This window comes from Lynx rufus, unplaced genomic scaffold, assembly GCF_022079265.1.
Source record: "Lynx rufus isolate CCGP_SWC_20201006 ecotype Redwood Valley unplaced genomic scaffold, mLynRuf1.p SCAF_9, whole genome shotgun sequence".
NCBI classification, from domain to species: domain Eukaryota; kingdom Metazoa; phylum Chordata; class Mammalia; order Carnivora; family Felidae; genus Lynx; species Lynx rufus.
In genome coordinates this window covers 5490382-5499137 of record NW_025814897.1, presented here as the reverse complement: position 1 = coordinate 5499137, position 8756 = coordinate 5490382, and positions in this window count along the sequence as shown.

Sequence of the window (8756 nt, the reverse complement as noted above, 5' to 3'; positions counted from 1 at the left end):
ATTACCCCTCCACCATTTAGCATAACATACTAGGATTATAGCTAAAAGCAACCAGTAAATTTATGTGACACTAAGGAACTTCCAAACATCAGATTATCATTTAGCAAAGTCACATAAGCTTAGGATCCATTCAGAAGCCTCTCAATAAGATTACAGCTCCCATCACTGCCTCGGCCAGTAAGCTCTCTTTTAACCATGAATCTGAATACAGTTGGGATGGTGCATGAGTTTGCTGCTAGATTACCTTCCTGTTACCACTGCAAAAGTTAAGGCAGCATCCTTGTCACAATTTAGAGAAGCCCCCTGCTGAAAATCCAACAGGATTGTTGATTCCCTGAGAAAGCTTTTGACAATTTTCTTTTGATATGTCATTGGATGCTTAATTCTTAGTAAATGTGCTTTTGATTGTTAAGAATGACAAATACTTAATTTGAAAGTGTTAAACTATAGTGAACTTATCCTCTCAGCAAATTCATCTAGTTGGTGAGCAGATCATTCTTAATATTAGACATCAGTACTGTTATTATGGAAAGCAGAAAACTAAATAGCAAGCCTGAGTCGTACCTTGTTTCTGATTCTTTTGATACATATTTTAAAAATAAAGGGATCAGTTCATGTTCAGCCTTCTGTGGCCTTTTCACTATTTGGAGATAAAGAAGAGATTCTTCTGAATATGTTTTTATGGTGGCCTATTAATACAGTCATGTACTAACTGGGGTAAAATCAGAAATGTGCAAAATTGCTTCTTCACACTACCTCCGTTTTTCAAGACACTTCTGCCATTTTGCTGCCTGGCAGTTGTAAGTCAGACTCAGACAGACGGACACGGGATGTGTGGAAAGGGTGGGGATGGGAGGAGCGTGAGAAGAGATTAAGCAAAAAGATTTACTTTTTTTTTTTTCAGGAAGGTATAGATACCCTTAGAGGAGAGGAAGTTTCCATAATAGATACATGTGGTTTCATGAAGCCAAATGACTTATCTGACTGCTGGTCATTCTTATTTTGAAAAGAGAAAAGAAAAAATTCTTCACAAGCCATAGTCTGTTTTCTTAGGAGGTAGTGTCAGCCCCTCAGTAGTGGCACCATCAGTAATGCTGGGATTAGAGCCTCACGGAGATAAATATAGAACCCTTCTGAAGGTGGCAGATAGAACCAGCCGTGGTTTCTGTGATAAAGGTAAATGAAAGTGTCAGAACATCTGGGCTAAAGGAACAAAGGAGGCCAGATACCAGCTCTGCCACCTGTCACACAACAGCCTGCTAAAATTAGCGCAAAAGAACCGACTACCAGAGTGCAAGTGATACTAAAACCTGTTTTCCCCCTTTATAACACGCCTGGCTGAGGTAACATTCAGGGAGAAGAATACAGTCTGATTTTATACATCCTTTTTCTGGGTGTTCTGGCATGATAGCAATGATAGCTTTCCCTTGCTGGGAACTTTGATCACTAAGAATGAAAACTATATTGGGTTCTACAATCAGGAAAATCATTTTTGGAGCTCTGCTCTCCTCCATATTCTTCTTCACCCTGTTCTCCAGGTGGGCTTTGGCTGCCGGCATAACTAGTGCCCAACTGTAGATAGAAGCCTTTCTGACCCCAAGCCCACCCAGCTCCTGCAGGGACACTCCAGAATTGGAGCCAGCCAGAGTCACCCCAGCATCGGACCGTGTGCTGTGGCAGAGAGCAAGAGGCACCCTCAGGCTTCCGAAATTAGAGGCGGTCAGGTAGTCCTTTATCTTCACATCTATGGAACTGGTAATTCGAGCAGAGATTCTTTAGAACAGGAAAATTTTTAAGGAAGGAAACAAATCTGGATAATTGTTAGTCAAAATTATCAGCTAGAAAAAGAATTTAGGACAAAGATTTGCTGTCTTAAAAGACTCAACTTACTTCCATCCCAAAGTTGGAATGCTAGACACTTTTCAAAGTTTTCTAAATGTATCAAGTTCTTCAGCACTAAGAAAAAAAACGTTGTCGCTGCATTTCTTAAGGTTTAACCCCCCAGGGATAACACATAATTATAAGATGCATTTAAATAATTGTTTTCTCCATGTTTCCATTACGTGGCAGAAAATATATAGAGGATGTCACAAAAAAGGTAAACTGACAAATTGCGGCATTAAGCCACGGTTTGCAAATTGGGCAACAACATTCTTTACTTAAAATAATAAACTCATTTTTAATAACATAAGCATTGAGAATAATAGTCAAATAATATTGTGTTAAGACTTGTTCACATTAGGATTATTCATCTTATGATTCTCAAACCAAAATCTAAATCAAAGCTACTGTATATGCAGATCATTTGAACAAATATAAATATCCTACACCACCTCTGACAAACAACAGTCTATATATTTCTGTACCCAATGAGATATCAAATCCTGAACTGTTCTATATTTGTTATCTCCCTAGAAGCATTCCTCGATGCTCAATATCACTAACTTTCAAGGCCAGCAAGAGAAGACAGTTTTCTTCTGAGGGTGGGGTACTCTGGATCAGTACATTTCTGTATAAGCACTTAAAACATTCCCTCTTTCTTTCTTTCTTTCTTTCTTTCTTTCTCTTTCTTTCTCTTTCTTTTTCTTTCTCCCCTTTTGGCTTTTTTCATTCAAATCTCCATGAAGTGAAGCATAATATTGGAACTATCAGGGTGGCCAGAAAGCTTATCAACAACCTGAAACTCCCCCTTCCAAATTTTATTGGTATAAGTTACCATGTTGAAATTAAAACCCAACCTTGGCCTGGAGTCTCAGATGAATTATTTTTATAGTATTTGACTAGAAGGAACTATCAAGAAGAAATTAACTCTTATGGTAGATGTCGTTCTAGCCAGGAAGGTCTCAATAACCTAGATGACTGTGTAACTATCTACATTTATTCAGGGGGGTGTTTTTAAAACTTCTTTAGTCTTTGCGGTTGTTGTGTGAAGATGATTATTCCTGGATGACAGCCAAAACTATTATTGCTATATTCTTCATCTGTTTCAAATGTGTCACCAGGCACTTGTAAAATCCATTCCTTGTTTTGTTATATGACTCCGTGACCTGGGATAATGGGCACTCATTGCTTTTTTTTTTTTTTTTTTGACCCTCAAAAAACTTTTTTTTTTCTATCTAAAAGAATTCTCCTAGCAAAAATGTAAAGAAACACCTGAGTATGGAGGTGTCCCATTTTATGAGCATATATGAAATACTTTGGATTCAGCTAGACTGCAAGAAAGGGAAAGGATAGAAACTGGGAAGATGAAAAGAGACAGAAAAGTCAAACTTTACCTACATTAAGATTATGTCTGTAGCCCAGCCCTGTTCATCCCAAAGACGGCTGAAAAAAGATGAAATGATGATCGATTTTTTAAATACGGTATTCATATTTAATAGAATGTCATAAAATTCATCATGTCAAAACTTTGATAAATGAGAAACTTAAAAATATATGCTCTTCAGAAAGAATCTATTTAACTTTTTTTAACGTTTATTTATTATTGAGAGACAGAGGGAGACAGAGCAGGAGCATGGGAGGGGCAGAGAGAGGGGAGACACAGAATCCGAAGCAGGCTCCAGGTTCTGAGATGTCTGCACAGAGCCCAATGCGGTGCTCAAACTCACAAACCGGGAGATCATGACCTGAGCCAAAGTCAGACGCTCAACTGACTGAGCCAACCAGGCGCCCCAGGATGAATCTATTTAAAAGTACAAGAACTTTTTGCTTCATACATGCCCACCCCAAGAATTTGTGTTGTCTTGGGAAAATGTGGTATTATGTCTTTAAACACTATTTGCCGTATGTCCTAATTAAACATTAGTATAGTCTTAATGAGAAACAGTGAAAGGGTCCCCATATTGAGTGTGGCTGTCGCTTGTGCATCAGTGGAATTTGATATTGTTTCTCAGGAAGACTCTTGGCAAGAGTAAAGTGAATGGCCTGTGTACAGGGATTATGTGCAGTAAACTAATTAAAGATTGCCAGCTTCTCTTTTTATCCTTTTCGTTCTTTCTCTCTCTCCCTCTCTCCCTTCTTCTCTCCTTCTTTCCTTCCTTCCTTCCTTCTTCTCTTTCTTTGTAGCTCTTATGAAAGATGTAAAAATAGTATTTCACTATTGGCTGGGGTTTCTCTTTTTCACTTTCATGCCACTGAGCACAATGTGGATTCAGGAGGTAAGGAAAAGGAGAACATGTTAGATAAAGACTGTTTGGGGAAAGAAAAGGCTGAGATAATTGAGACCTTGGCTTCTCAGTTAACAAAACAGGGGTTTAAAAATATATATGTATGTTGTTCTTTCACAATGAATTTAAACATTTCTCAAGAAGTTATCAGGGTCAATCTTTTTGGACATTTTTGCCCCTACAAGGATCTTCATTTAGAAGAATCCTCTTTACTTCTTTACAAATAGTAATTTTTTACTTGGGTACCAAGCTCTCATTGAAATAGAAAAGAAGATTTCTCCATTTGGAGGGAAATTGTTATTTTTTTTTTAAATTACTTTCCAGTAAGGCAAATACGCCCAAATGCTACTTGATTTTACTGGATTTTTATTTAGAGAGAACTGTTACACTGTCTTGCTTCCTCTGTATACCCCTCTGTAACTCAGTTTGGCATAGCATGATGTTTGGGGTTCTCTTTTGAGGGCCTGAAAACATTTGCTATCAATTTTCTAAGTCTACTGTATTGAAAAAGCAATATACAATGTATTCCCTGTTTCTTAGCTCTATGCCTTTGACATTTAGTATATATTCAGATAGCTATTTATAACCACAATTTCTACTTATTCACCAGAATTAACTAATTACCATGTTCTTAAATACAAAAAGACACAGGTTGGATCATCTACAAATCCCAACCCAAAACCATTTTTTTTTTTCAGGGAAAATTCAATCATTTCTAGCTATTTGATTCTTAAGGGAAAAGAAGTGAATTATTTAAAAGAGTAAAAGCGAGGAAGACAGAATATGCCCTTTCATTTTAGATATCCCCAATACTATAATCATTTGAACAAGTATTGAGTAAGATTTAAAGAATCTTTAATCTCTGGAACGGAAAATGTTATTTTCCTTTTTTGTTACTGTATTAACATTACATTCAAACTATTTATCGTTGTCTCCATGATATAAATGTATTCATTACAGAAAATTTCATAGAAATAATGCAGCCTTTTTTTTCATAGAAAGATGTGCTTCTGTAAGTCCTTTATCTTTGAATTTTCATTCTCACTTCTCATTTAGACTTCTTCTTTATACCCCTCAAGGGTTTTCTATGTTCAGCCAGTCAGGCCAGAGAAAGGATATGAAAACTTGAGAAAAATTTAACACTTTAAAAGAGTAAATTTCTATGTTAATTGACTTTTATTTATTTCATGCTGACCAAACTATTGTGAAATTGTGAAGACACAGGCAGCTACCATATAAATTGAGACTTCAGAAAATCCAAATTACTTTCTTCCCATCATTTCCAGTGTTAAGAAAGCCTGTGTCTCAAAATGATGCACAAGGTCAGTATTTGTTCAAATGAACACACATGACCTTCAGTACCTTTACCGTTTTTATTTCTTGAGGGAAATATGTTTAATAATGATGTAAGAGTAGAAAAAAATTGGTTGAGGGAAACAGAAGAAATTGAGATCAGATGAGAGCAGCTGGGACCCACAGTCCCATTTTCTCCATGTCTTTGCCTCCTGCTGAGTTGGCATATGAGGCCCAGATTGGTATTCTACTAATCACGGTCTCCTTAAAGAATTTGGGTAGAAGCAAAAATTACTCCAACTGCATGGACATTTGTTCACATCATTGCGGCAGGTTTTGACTACTGTGAATACTAGGTTAAGTTCAAATTAAAAAAAAAATGGTCCATGGAGAGAAAGAATTTTTGATTTTTCTTAGAGATGGATAAACAGCTTTTCCCTTATAAAAGAAAAAAATCTTCCTGGGAGTTAGGCCTTGGAAAACCCTGAAGTTTTATAGCATCTGCCTGCAACTACATTATACTTCAGTAATCAAGTGACAGAATCGTCTCATTATGCTTTTAAAATGTACTGATTAAGCGCATTCCAGAAATAATACATATCATTCTTCATCTCAAAATCAACCTACCTAAATTCTGACTCTTCAACTGTGAGTAGCCATTTTACAAAACCAAAGGGTCTCATTTCCCAAACAGTATTTTAGATTAAAAAACTTGCCTGTTCATTTCAGTGGATAACTAGCCAGTGCATTTCCATCAAACATTCTGGCACTATATAATAATCAATAGGTTTCCCAGCTCAATAAAAACACATAGTTATAACGTGCTAGGCCTCCATTTGCTTCCTCTGCATGGGGTAGGTCTTACATAACGAGATACCTGAATTATTTTAATACTTTGGCCAATTCATTTGCTGTAATTTCATGGATCTGAATTTTTGGTTTGGCTTGCGATGTAAATACTATTGTACATCTGCTATTTTGCTATCAGAGTATACTTTGTGAGTCATTTCTTTTAAAAAAATCTAGTTATCACAAACTTGAATTACAATGTCATTAATAATACCAGGTAATATACTAATATATCTGTAAGGCATGGTTAAATTGCATATATTTTGAAATGTCAAGCTATTTTTTTTTTAAAGATGAATGCATCTCTTAAACCTGTACCATTAATTAAAAAGTTTCATTTGGTGTTTCATATTATATTTTCAATATTTTCCTTTACTAGTACAGGTTTAGAGAAACTTTTTCTGAATGAAATGATAAAATATGCCTCATTTCACTAGAATTTTAAGAATACTAGTACCTGTAAAAGTATGTAAGCACTTACAGGATTATAAACTTCCACTCTATCTTCTTTGGTTTTCATGTAACACCACTTTCTACTTGTGTGATTATTTTTATTTGTAATTATTCCAAATCACGCACAGTGTAAATAGCATGTTTCATCATGAAAAATGTCTTTGTATTTATAGACTGCAGAACAAGGTAAATTTGTATATGAAAAATGAGGAAAGCCTTGGATTCTTACAAAACACAGTGGAAATAACAGTTGTGTGTGTTAAATTTACATAATTCATTACAAAATTAAGTCATGCATTTATTTACTTTCTAAGTCCAAACTGTCACTTATAAAATATTTAAATCAATAAATAATACCAAAAAAGATGAGTCTATAGATTCTTTTAAGCATATTTTTTTCACAACGTGAATGACAATGACTAAGAATGTGAATGAGGGCTGCCTGGGTCTCTCAGTCCGTTAAGCATCTAACTCTTGACTTGGGCTCAGAGGTCATGATCTCACAGTTCATGCAATCGAGCCCCATAGGGCTCTGTGCTGGCAGCCCGGAGCCTGCTTGGGATTCTCTCTCTCCCTCTCTCTCTCCCCCTCCCCCACTTACTCTCTCTCTAAATAAACATTTTCTTTAAATGTCAGTTGCATACCCACTGGGTGCCTGTCAGCCCTCATCCAGCAGTTAGATTAGATGCTGCACACACCTAAAAGAAGACCATTTTGATCCCATGTTCCTGTATTTCTGCAGTGAATATATACGAAAGCAAGTCACATTTGTTACTGTGTTGGCCCTCTCCTCCATAACCACTAGGTCTCAACTATACCAATCTATTTCTAGTATTTCTAGCTGTTCCCAAAGTGATAGGGAAAAATCTGTTATAGGATGGCCCACAGGACTGATAGGGGAACTCCAGTCCCTGCCCGAAGACTCCCTTTTCCGGTTTTCCTTCCCACCCCGCTTGCCACGCACAAACAGACTATAAATTGTCCCCGCTGCTTATGTTTGGGGTGCAGACCTCTGGAGAATGATCTCGTCTGAGCCCACCGGTGTAAAATAAACCTCCCGCCTTCCAAGATCTCGAAGTGCCACTTGATCCTTCTGCCTGGTGACCGAGACCAGTTTCCATAACAAAAGAACTGTGTTAAACAGAGCTGTTCTCATTTTCCGCCCTGGTCCTCTTACAGACATCTGCAGTTCTGAAGCCACTGGGAAGTACTTTTCTGACCCTATGACACTGAGGAGGCAGAAGAAAGTAGAGGATGTGTGCACACATGCCTGTGTGGGGCGTGGGAAAACTGCAATTAAAAGGCCCCTCAGGAAATGGACCAAAGTTCCTGGGTGTGGAGCAGGATGGGGTCCTGGTTATGCAGCTCTGGCTACATCTAAAGGGGCATGGGCAATCTTCCTTAGTGGCTTCCATAGCCCCCAAATGCTACACATATTTATAGGTTTAAGCACTGATGGCCAGCAGAGTGAAACATTTCTCCTGGAACCCCCTATGTCTTAAGGCTAATGCTTTGCTACAGGGAAAACAACCTTAGCTTGACAATAGCTACTAGGCCTCCACTCTCTTGGGAATCTTCTTTAGCATATGAAAATCTCACTGGAAACTTCCCCTGGACTTTACCTCCCCCAACCCCGTAGTATATAACCAGTCTCTCATCATGGTCCCAGGGCAGCTCTTCCTGCCCATGGGTCTTGTCCCCTGTGCTTCAATAAAATCACCTTTTTGCACCAAAGACGTTTTCAAGAATTCTTTCTTGGCCATTGGCTAAGGACCTCATGAACCTCACTGTCACCCCCAAAACCTCATCAGTAACTTCACAGGTTTTTCAAGACAGGATCCTTTTTGTCTTTGTTGCTGGACAAGATAATCCCCTTAAAACTTAGAAGGCTTCAGGTGCCTGGGTGGCTAAGTTGGTTGTGTCCAGCTCTTTTTATTTAAACAAATTTTTAAATGTTTTTTCCATTTATTTTTGAGAGAGAGAGCGCACAAGCCC